Source organism: Nerophis ophidion, linkage group LG04, assembly GCF_033978795.1.
Source record: "Nerophis ophidion isolate RoL-2023_Sa linkage group LG04, RoL_Noph_v1.0, whole genome shotgun sequence".
NCBI classification, from domain to species: Eukaryota; Metazoa; Chordata; class Actinopteri; order Syngnathiformes; family Syngnathidae; genus Nerophis; species Nerophis ophidion.
This window is the reverse complement of record NC_084614.1, coordinates 25,769,005-25,778,259: the sequence shown is the minus strand read 5'-3', so window position 1 is coordinate 25,778,259 and position 9,255 is coordinate 25,769,005.

The following is a 9,255-nucleotide window of genomic DNA, read 5'->3' as shown; positions in this document are numbered from 1 at the left end:
TTGTATAACAGTGCAAAATATTGCTCATTTGTAGTGGTCTTTCTTGAACTATTTGGAAAAAAAATAGAAAAATTACTAAAAACTTGTTGAAAAATAAACAAGTGATTCAATTATAAATAAAGATTTCTACACGTAGAAGTATAATCATCAACTTAGAGTGCCCTCTTTGGGGATTGTAATAGAGATCCATCTGGATTCATGAACTTAATTCAAAGCATTTCTTCACAAAAACAGAAAACTTTAACGTCAATATTTATGGAACATGTTCACAAAAAATCTAGCTGTCAACACTGAATATTGCATTGTTGCATTTCTTTTCACAGTTTATGAACTTACATTCATATTTTGTTGAAGTATTATTCAATAAATCAACAAAATGTGAATGTAAGTTCATTTTGAATTGTTGCTATTTTTAGAATATTTAAAAAAAAATAGCACGTACCCCTTGGCATACCTTCAAGTACCCCCATTTGAGAACCACTGGCTTATAGGAACGAATGTGAGTTTATGCCATCTCAACGTCGATATTCCAAAGTTTCTGCAGGTTTTAGGTAAATCTTGTTCGAAAAGTGAATGACAACAAGATATGGTGAAAATCTTGTTTTTGTTTGATTGCAGTTACACAAGGGAATACAAACAAGCTTGGGTATTGATAATTGTGATTCATGAAAGCATATTTATTAATAATTCCAGTATTTTTGTCTGTTTTTAAGCGGCTAGAATTTGAAAGTTGAGATGCCGTATCGTTAAGAGAAAAAAGAAAAGAAAAAAGAAACGCACCATTTTTTTCCACATGTTAAAAAAGCCATCACTCATTCTTCAATTCTATATCCGGCTGAAAAAATGTTCATTTCTGAAAAACAAAAAAACTAAGTTGGGGCCGTTTTTCAATTTTTTACTATATATAGCTGATTTGAAAACAAACACAATAAGTTTGATTTTCATTAAAATATTGCCATAAAATTGTATTTTGTGATGTTTTCCTTTTAAGGAGTTTAATTTTTCCATCCATCCATTCATCCATTTTCTTCCGCTTATCCGAGGTCAGGTCGCGGGGGCAGCAGCCTAAGCAGACAAAAATCGAATTCATTTGAATCCAAAATGCAAAAATGCGTGGTTATCTGTGTGATGACAAATTGAGCCGGAAGCAGTATGTTAGCTTTACCTTTGCGTTTAGCATGCTTTTAGCATAATATTAACATATTTGTAATGCAGGAGTCCTATTGTCATTTTTTTTAATTTTTAAGTGTCATTAAATAGCTGTCCAACTTTTGTTTCAGAAGTGAAAATAGAAAAAACGGCCCGAAATGTGTTTTTTGATTTGCATTTAAAAATTGGAAATAGAATGAACGAAAGGTACACGGACCTGTGTTGATCATGTTTATACAGTCGTCTCTCATTAACCGCGGTTAATTGGTTCAGGATATGACCATGATAAATACATTTCAAAGAAGCAATAATCAGTATTTATAGATCCAATATTGTCATAGCCAGGGCATAAGAACCTGTTTACGACTTTCTACATACGTTTTTTTCAACATTATGAGCGCCCTCTACACATGAAATACCACTCTATAGTCACCTTTACACTCCTTTAATCCAGTAATTTAATGCTTCCTGAGGCTGAGCCAATCAATGGCCACGATACCGAACAGCATGATCTGATTGGTTTGCTCTCTATAGTAGCCAATACAACTGTAGTATTACTAGTCATGTTCACTTAGTCATGCCTGAAAATGCTTACTTTTATAATAACAACAACAAAAAATCAAATCTTCAACGTGGTGAGTCTGCCCTACTTGGCAAGGGGACGGCTGTAATCAAAATACTTTTTTTTAAATCACAAACATTGGCTATCTGACATACACATAAGGCAATTTTAAAACGTTAACATTGTTACATTGGTAAAAAAAAAAAAAAGAAATGATTCCCTTATATTGAATCCAATAAGACCCATTTTTGGACAAATTTCCTGAATTTGTACACAGTAAAACAACAAATATATATATAACATTATCCCATGTGACAATATGAGCAACACAACAACAACAAAAATAACATGTATATTTGTGAAACTGAACATAGATTAGAAATATAAGCCGGTATCGCTGATGCTAGTACCGATACTTTTTACAGGAGCATGTTTCCCCTTTCATTTGTTATTCATGATTATAATCAGAATAAAACATTACGGCACAAATATTTTAGAGAAGCAAATAAAATAAAAAATTATGGACAATTTAACAATATTTTTGATGAGGTTGCAACTTGTCCAGGGTGTACGCTGCCTTCCGCCCGAATGCAGCTGAGATAGTCTCCAGCGACCCCCGCGACCCTGCACAGGACAAGCGGTAGAAATGGATGGATGGATGGAATTTAACAATATTCAACAATATAACAATACCATATTCCTTTTTAATATACTCGGTTGAATCCAAAACAAAGAGTTTGTGCACAATATATATATAATATTGTTAAAACATGAGAACAAATATCTGTGAAAATAAACATAAAAGAGAAATATCAATTTCATACCCGTACTGCTGTTGGTATCAGTATTGTCGCTGTTTGGATCGATTCGCCCACCCTTACTCATCATTACTCGAGTGCAGGACTGAAAAAGGGAGGCAAATATGCACACACACAAAAAAAATCGCCTTATAAACGCCTAATGAAAAGACAAACGTGTATTTTCCACTTTTCCACGTGGAAGCATTTGTGCTGGACGAGATATGAAGTGTTGCAGACTAAGGAGTGGTTCCTAGCTGTGTGTTTCCCCCTCAGTGTTATCGGCCACAAGCATGCACACATCACGAGGGCTAGACTGAGCTTTAAATGAAGCCACTGAACACACAAGTTTGTGTTCATATTTCAGTTGCTTGTCATAGAATACATGTGATCATAGAAAGGAAGCAAAACATTTTTTCCCACCTGAACCACTCCGTTTTTTGGAAGTGGAGTAAAAATGTTGGGGGCTATTTTATTCATTTATTCTGAGTGCATGAAAACCGCAGTGTCATTCATCCTGAATTTGTGCATTTATTAATACAATTTATTGAATTCGACTTTATTATTATTATTATTATTCATTGAATACTGGTATAATTTTTTTCTGAAATCATTACTTGAGTTATTTAATGAATACCCTGCAGTGTCTGATATAATTTATACTAAAGTCATTCATTTATTATTATCGACTGAATGCTGCAGTGGTTAATATAATTTATCCATAAAATGTTTGTTAATTTTGAATGAATACTGCAGTGAGTGATATAATGGATCCTGAATTCATTAATTTTTTATTGTTTCATGACTACTGCAGTATCCGATATAATTGATCCTGAATTCAGGTCATGTATTATTTTTAAATTAATACTTCAGTGTCTGATATAATTTATCCTGAATTAATTCGTTTACTATTCATATGTTAATTCATTTATCATTATTTAATGAATACTGATGTTTCAAATTATTTATCCTGAAATCATCCATTCATTATTATTGTAGGAATACACCAGTGTCTGATGTAATTTACCCTGCATTCATTCATGTATTATTATGAAATAAATACTGCTACTGTGAATCTGACTAAATTTATCCTGACTAACTTAACGTATTATTATTGAGTATACACTGTGGTGTCTGATATAATTTACCCTGCATTCATGTACTTACTATGATTAAAGGATTACTGTGGTGTCTAATATTATTTATTCAATAGTCATTTATTTATTATTATTCAATGAACGAATTCAGTGTCTGATATCATTTATCCTGAATATGTTTATTTACTGTGTCACTTAATGGACATTTATCATACTTCATTTATTGAGTATATACTGTGGTGTCTGATATAATTTACCCTGCATTCATGTACTTACTATGATTAAAAGATTACTGCGGTGTCTTATATTATTTATTCAGTAGTCATTTATTTATTATTATTCAATGAACGAATTCAGTGTCTGATATCATTTATGCTGAACATGTTCATTTACTGTATCACTTAATGGACATTTATCATACTTCATTTATTATAAATGAAATAATATTGGCTTTTCTGGTATCCGTTACCCTGCATTCATTCATTATCATTGAACGAATACTGCAATGTCTTATGTAATTTATACTGAAATCCTTAATTTAATAATATTGAATAAATACCGCTGTGTCTGATATCATTAACCCAAATTCATCCAAGTAGTATTACTGTATGCATTCAGCATAAGATATAATTGGTCCTAAATAAATGTATCATTGTTTAATAAGATATCATAGCATGTATTTTTTTACTTACTCATTCTCAATGTTCTTATGAGTTGGGACTACTATATAATCTTATTTATTTACTCATGTGCAATGTTTTACTCCTGTCGTTCTTGTTTTTACTTTGCTAAGTAATTGTATCTATATATCTATCATACAACCTTTTGTCAGCTTTTACTAGTTAATTTATTTCTAATTAAGCTATCCATAAACTATAAGAAACATATAATCACATTTCCTTCTGCATTTCTTTCCCTATTAGAAAATGAAAATATGGGAACTAAACACAGGAAGTGAACAGGAAATCAGGAAACGCTAATATTTAGAGAAGAAGTAGGATCAAATAAACAGTTCTCCTTCCTAATCCCTTTCCAATACTCCTGAAGAGTGCACTTATTTCTGAAGCATCCTTAACATAAACAAAACTAACTAGCACTCAGATTTCTGAAATACTTCAATGTACTAGTGCATGGGTGTCAAACTCTGGCCCGCGGGCCAAATTTGGCCCGCCGTGCAATTTCATTTGGCCCTTGAGGCAATATCAAATTAACATTACAGCTGGCCTGCGACTACTATACAGCGGCAGAGCCGCTGTAACACTGCATTCGCCGCTAATACTCATACTTGCCAACTCTCCCGATTTTCCAACCATTCTCCCGGATTTCTCCAGATTTCTACCCGGACAACAATATTGGGGCGTGCCTAAAAGGCACTGCCTTTAGCGTTGTCTACAATATGTTGTCACGTCCGCTTTTCCTCCATACAAACAGCGTGCCGGCCAAGTCCCATAATATATGCGACTTATACACACACTTAAGTGAATGCCAGCATACTTGCTCAACAGCCAAACAGGTCAGACTGAGGGTGGCCGTATAAACAACTTTAACACTGTTACAAATATGCCCCGCACTGTAAACCCACACCAAACAAGAATGACAAACATATTTCGGGGGAAAACATCTGCACCGTAACACAACATAAACACAACAGAACAAATACCCAGAACCCCTTGCAGCACTAACTCTTCCAGGACACTACAATATGCACCCCCCGCTACCACCTAACTCCGCCCTCCACCCCCAACCCCACCCATCTCATTGTTATTTTATTTTAAGATTTATTAACCTGTGGAAAAATGTAATGTTGATATTTACCTCAGAAGGCTGCAAATAGAAAAGAGGCATTAAAAGTTTTATTTCAATTTTATTTATTTTACCATTGATGTTTTTTTGAAAGTTGATTTAGCACTATTAAGTGATATAAGTATTGCTTGTTCCATATTCAGTGGTAAAGCAAATCAGTGTAGCAAACTGAGCAATAATTAACAATTTATTCATGCACTTTCTCTTGCTACTTCAAGGCTTGAATGTTTGATTCATTCATTATTGTTATTTTATTTTCAAATTATTAGCCCGTGGAAAAAGTTTATTTTGATATTTACCTCAGAGGGCTGCAAATAGAAAAGAGGCACTCAATTTGTATTCAAATTTTATTTGATATGCCATAGATATTTTATAATTATTATTTTTATTATTTGAAACTCGATTTTGCATGTCACTATAAAATTATATAAGCCTTGCTTGTTCAATATTCCATGCAAAACTTGGTTGGGTCCCTATTAAAAGGTTCATTTGTTCAAACCTTGGCCCGCGGCTTTGTTCAGTTTTAAATGTCGGCCCACTCTGTATTTGAGTTTGACACCCCTGTACTAGTGAGTCTCTGCTGATGAAATGTAGAATTGCATTGGTTCTCAAACTGTTTACTAACACCTCAGAAAACACTTAGCTTTCCAACTACCACCATAACGACCAACATTTAAATACAGTAGCGCAGTAGGGCAAAGTATTCATCAAAAACAAGTGAGATGTTGTATTAAATGAGTTTGTATTCTTGGCCACTGTAACATTTTGAACAGTAACATTCAGTACGTGTCCGTGCACTAAATTAGTTCGACTTCTCAACTATTTTGGTTCTAAATAAGATTTCTACACCCCATGGAAACACCTTAATGTAATCGCGTTCTGTTTTTGAAAAGTCGGACTAACACTCCTGGATTATGTGGAACCAGATCTTTCGAGGGGGTGTGTGCGGCTGGAGAGGACCCTGTGTATCACGCATGCGCCAGTCTCAACGGGTACAACGCAGTTCTAATCAATAAAAACATAGCAATAATTGTAATGAATAGAAGACTGTTTATTTAAGAACAGAACACTTTGAAGTCCATCGATGGTAGAAAAAAGAAACAGAGATTTATTTAAGACAGTATAGCCAAGGAAATGTAGAATGCCGTCCTAATTCGGACTCCCGAACAAAATACGAATGAGATGAAAGAGAATTAAGCAGGTATATTACTGGCGAATAATAAAGCGTACAAAAACCTCTTAACGCTGCATTCGTGCAAGCCAAGTGATTCACTTTTTGCACAAGTGGCAAGATGGCCTGCAATAGCAACCTTCCCCTGGATAACAGTCGGGGCAAGAATATTTTTTTCTTTCGGATTTAAAACTCTTCCTATCAATCCACAGGGCCTTTTGGATGAGCTCTAAGATATTCAAAAGTTTTGTTTCCATGATTTTCGTCCAAAAATTATTTTGAAAAAATGTATTTGCATCGGACCTGCATCCGCCCCAATACACTCTTGGTAGTAGCGTCATTTTCGCAGCGCAATCCACTATCATTTATTGATGCTGTCTGCTATTTAATATCAGCATAGCCATTAGAGACCTAATATTTGCAATCTGTGCCAATATTACTGCGGACGTCAGTTAAAGCAAGCTGTAAGGACCTGCAAATGGCTAGTGTGACATCATTAGTCAACCGGAAAAGGAATTAATTTAAGTGTGCTAAGAGGAAATAGCGCCCTCCAGTGTACGGGAAGCACATGGTGTATGACCAATAGTCGCATTAGAGAGAGTGCCTGGACACTTGGACTTCACATTTAGGAAAATACAAAAAACAAACTGAACTATTTGAGGAATCAGACTAATTAAGTGCATGGAAACGTAGTGAATGTGTTTGAATATATGAAAACGAAACACTGTACCTAGAAAATGTATTACTTTACATGGGCGGCACGGTGGAACAATACGAAGGTCCTGGGTTCAATCCCCGGTCTTGGGGTCTGTCTGTGTGGAGTTTGCATGTTTTCCCCGTGACTGCGTGGGTTCCCTCCGGGTACTCCGGCTTAGTCCCACTTCTAAAGACATACACCTGGGGATAGGTTGATTGGCAACACTAGATTGGCCCAAGGGTGAGAATGTTGTCCGTCTATTTGTGTTGGCCCTGAGATGATGTGGCGACTTGTCCATGGTGGACACTGCCTTCCGCCTGAGTGCAGCTGGGATAGGCTCCAGCATCCCCTGCGACCCAGAGAAAGACAAGCGGTAGAAAATGGATGGATGATTCTTTGGCGTACCACTAGATGGACCCCTCACAGTTTGAGAATCACTGTTTTACATTAATAATAATAGCTTGCGATTGACTTCCGGCATGAAGAATGTCACCCACCCACACTGGTGAACAGCCAATGATCAAACAGATAAATATTGGACTAATTTCAATACCTGTCGGTGTTCACCTCCCCAACAAATAGGACTGGACTCACAATTCAAACGCTGTGTGCAAGAAAGGTCAAAGTCGCCTAAGCGACTTGAAGAGACCGAGATCCTTCAGCGTTTGGGGGTCACTGCTGCGCACTTTTTATGACACTGCGGTAGCTTCTGTGGTTTTCTAAGCCGTCCTTGGCTCAGGTGGAGGAAGTACGGTCCGAGAGAGGAACAGACCTAATAAACTGCCTCAGAGAGCTGACTACCCTGACCATATAGGCGTCGATCCACAATGCCAAGCACCCATTTGGGATTAATGGCTAAGTCTTTCTCACCACCAAGCAAAAACCCCACATTCTCAAAAAGTAGCATCAGATATACCGCCCGTCCGAGCACCCACTGGGAGACCGGCATCTATGGCTGCACACTAGACAGGATTGAGTAGGTGGCCAGCAGAAAAGTTGACATCGCTAATGCAAAATCCCTCCCACCCCATGCACGGCACCATGGAGGCCCTGAGTATCTCCCGAGTAGCTCCTTCAGCATTGGACTGTTACATCCACAGTGCAAGAAGGAGCACTACCACAGGATCTTTCTACCCGCAGCCATTAGACTTTACAACACACTTGTGTGAGAAGTGTGATCTTTGTGTGCAATACAAGTGTTAAGATTTTGTTTTGTTTTTGTTCTATATATACATAGTGTGCAATATGTGTTATTTATTACACTTTTGTAGTTTTTCCATTAGGCAGTGCAAGTTTATTTATAAAGCACAATTCTTCACAAGGCAATTAAAAGTGCTATACAGAAAATTACAAGAAGGCAAAAATGTAAATATGAAATAAAAATACAAATAATCATCTTTTAAATTAAAATCAGGACAAATTTAAATGATCATCCATCCATTTCCCATCCATTTTCTACTGCTTATTCCCTTTGGGGTCGCAGGAGGCGCTGGTACAATCATAATTCAAACAAACAAACAAACAAACAAACAAACAAAACGAACAAATGGTGTAGGTCAGTGATTTTCAAATTGTGGCACACAAGCTCCATCTCGTGTTACGCAAAAGAATCACTTGATTAAAGTACAGAGTTTTATTTGCCCATATTCAAACATGGTGTTACTGTTCAAACTGTATGTAATGTTACAGTGACCAAAATATTAAATATACTTTACACTCCACCCCTGCCTTGTTTTTTAAGGAACAGCACGGTGGTGGAAGGGTTAGTGTGTCTGCCTCACAATAAAAAAAACCAGAGTAGTCCTGGGTTCAATCCCGGGCTCGGAATCTTGATGTGTGGAGTTTGCATGTCCTCCCCGTGGCTGCGTGGGTCCCCTAAGGGTACTCAGGCTTCCTCCCACTTCCAAAGACATGCACCTGGGGATAGTTTTATTGGCAACACTAAATTGGCCCCAGTGTGTGAATGTGAGTGTGAATGT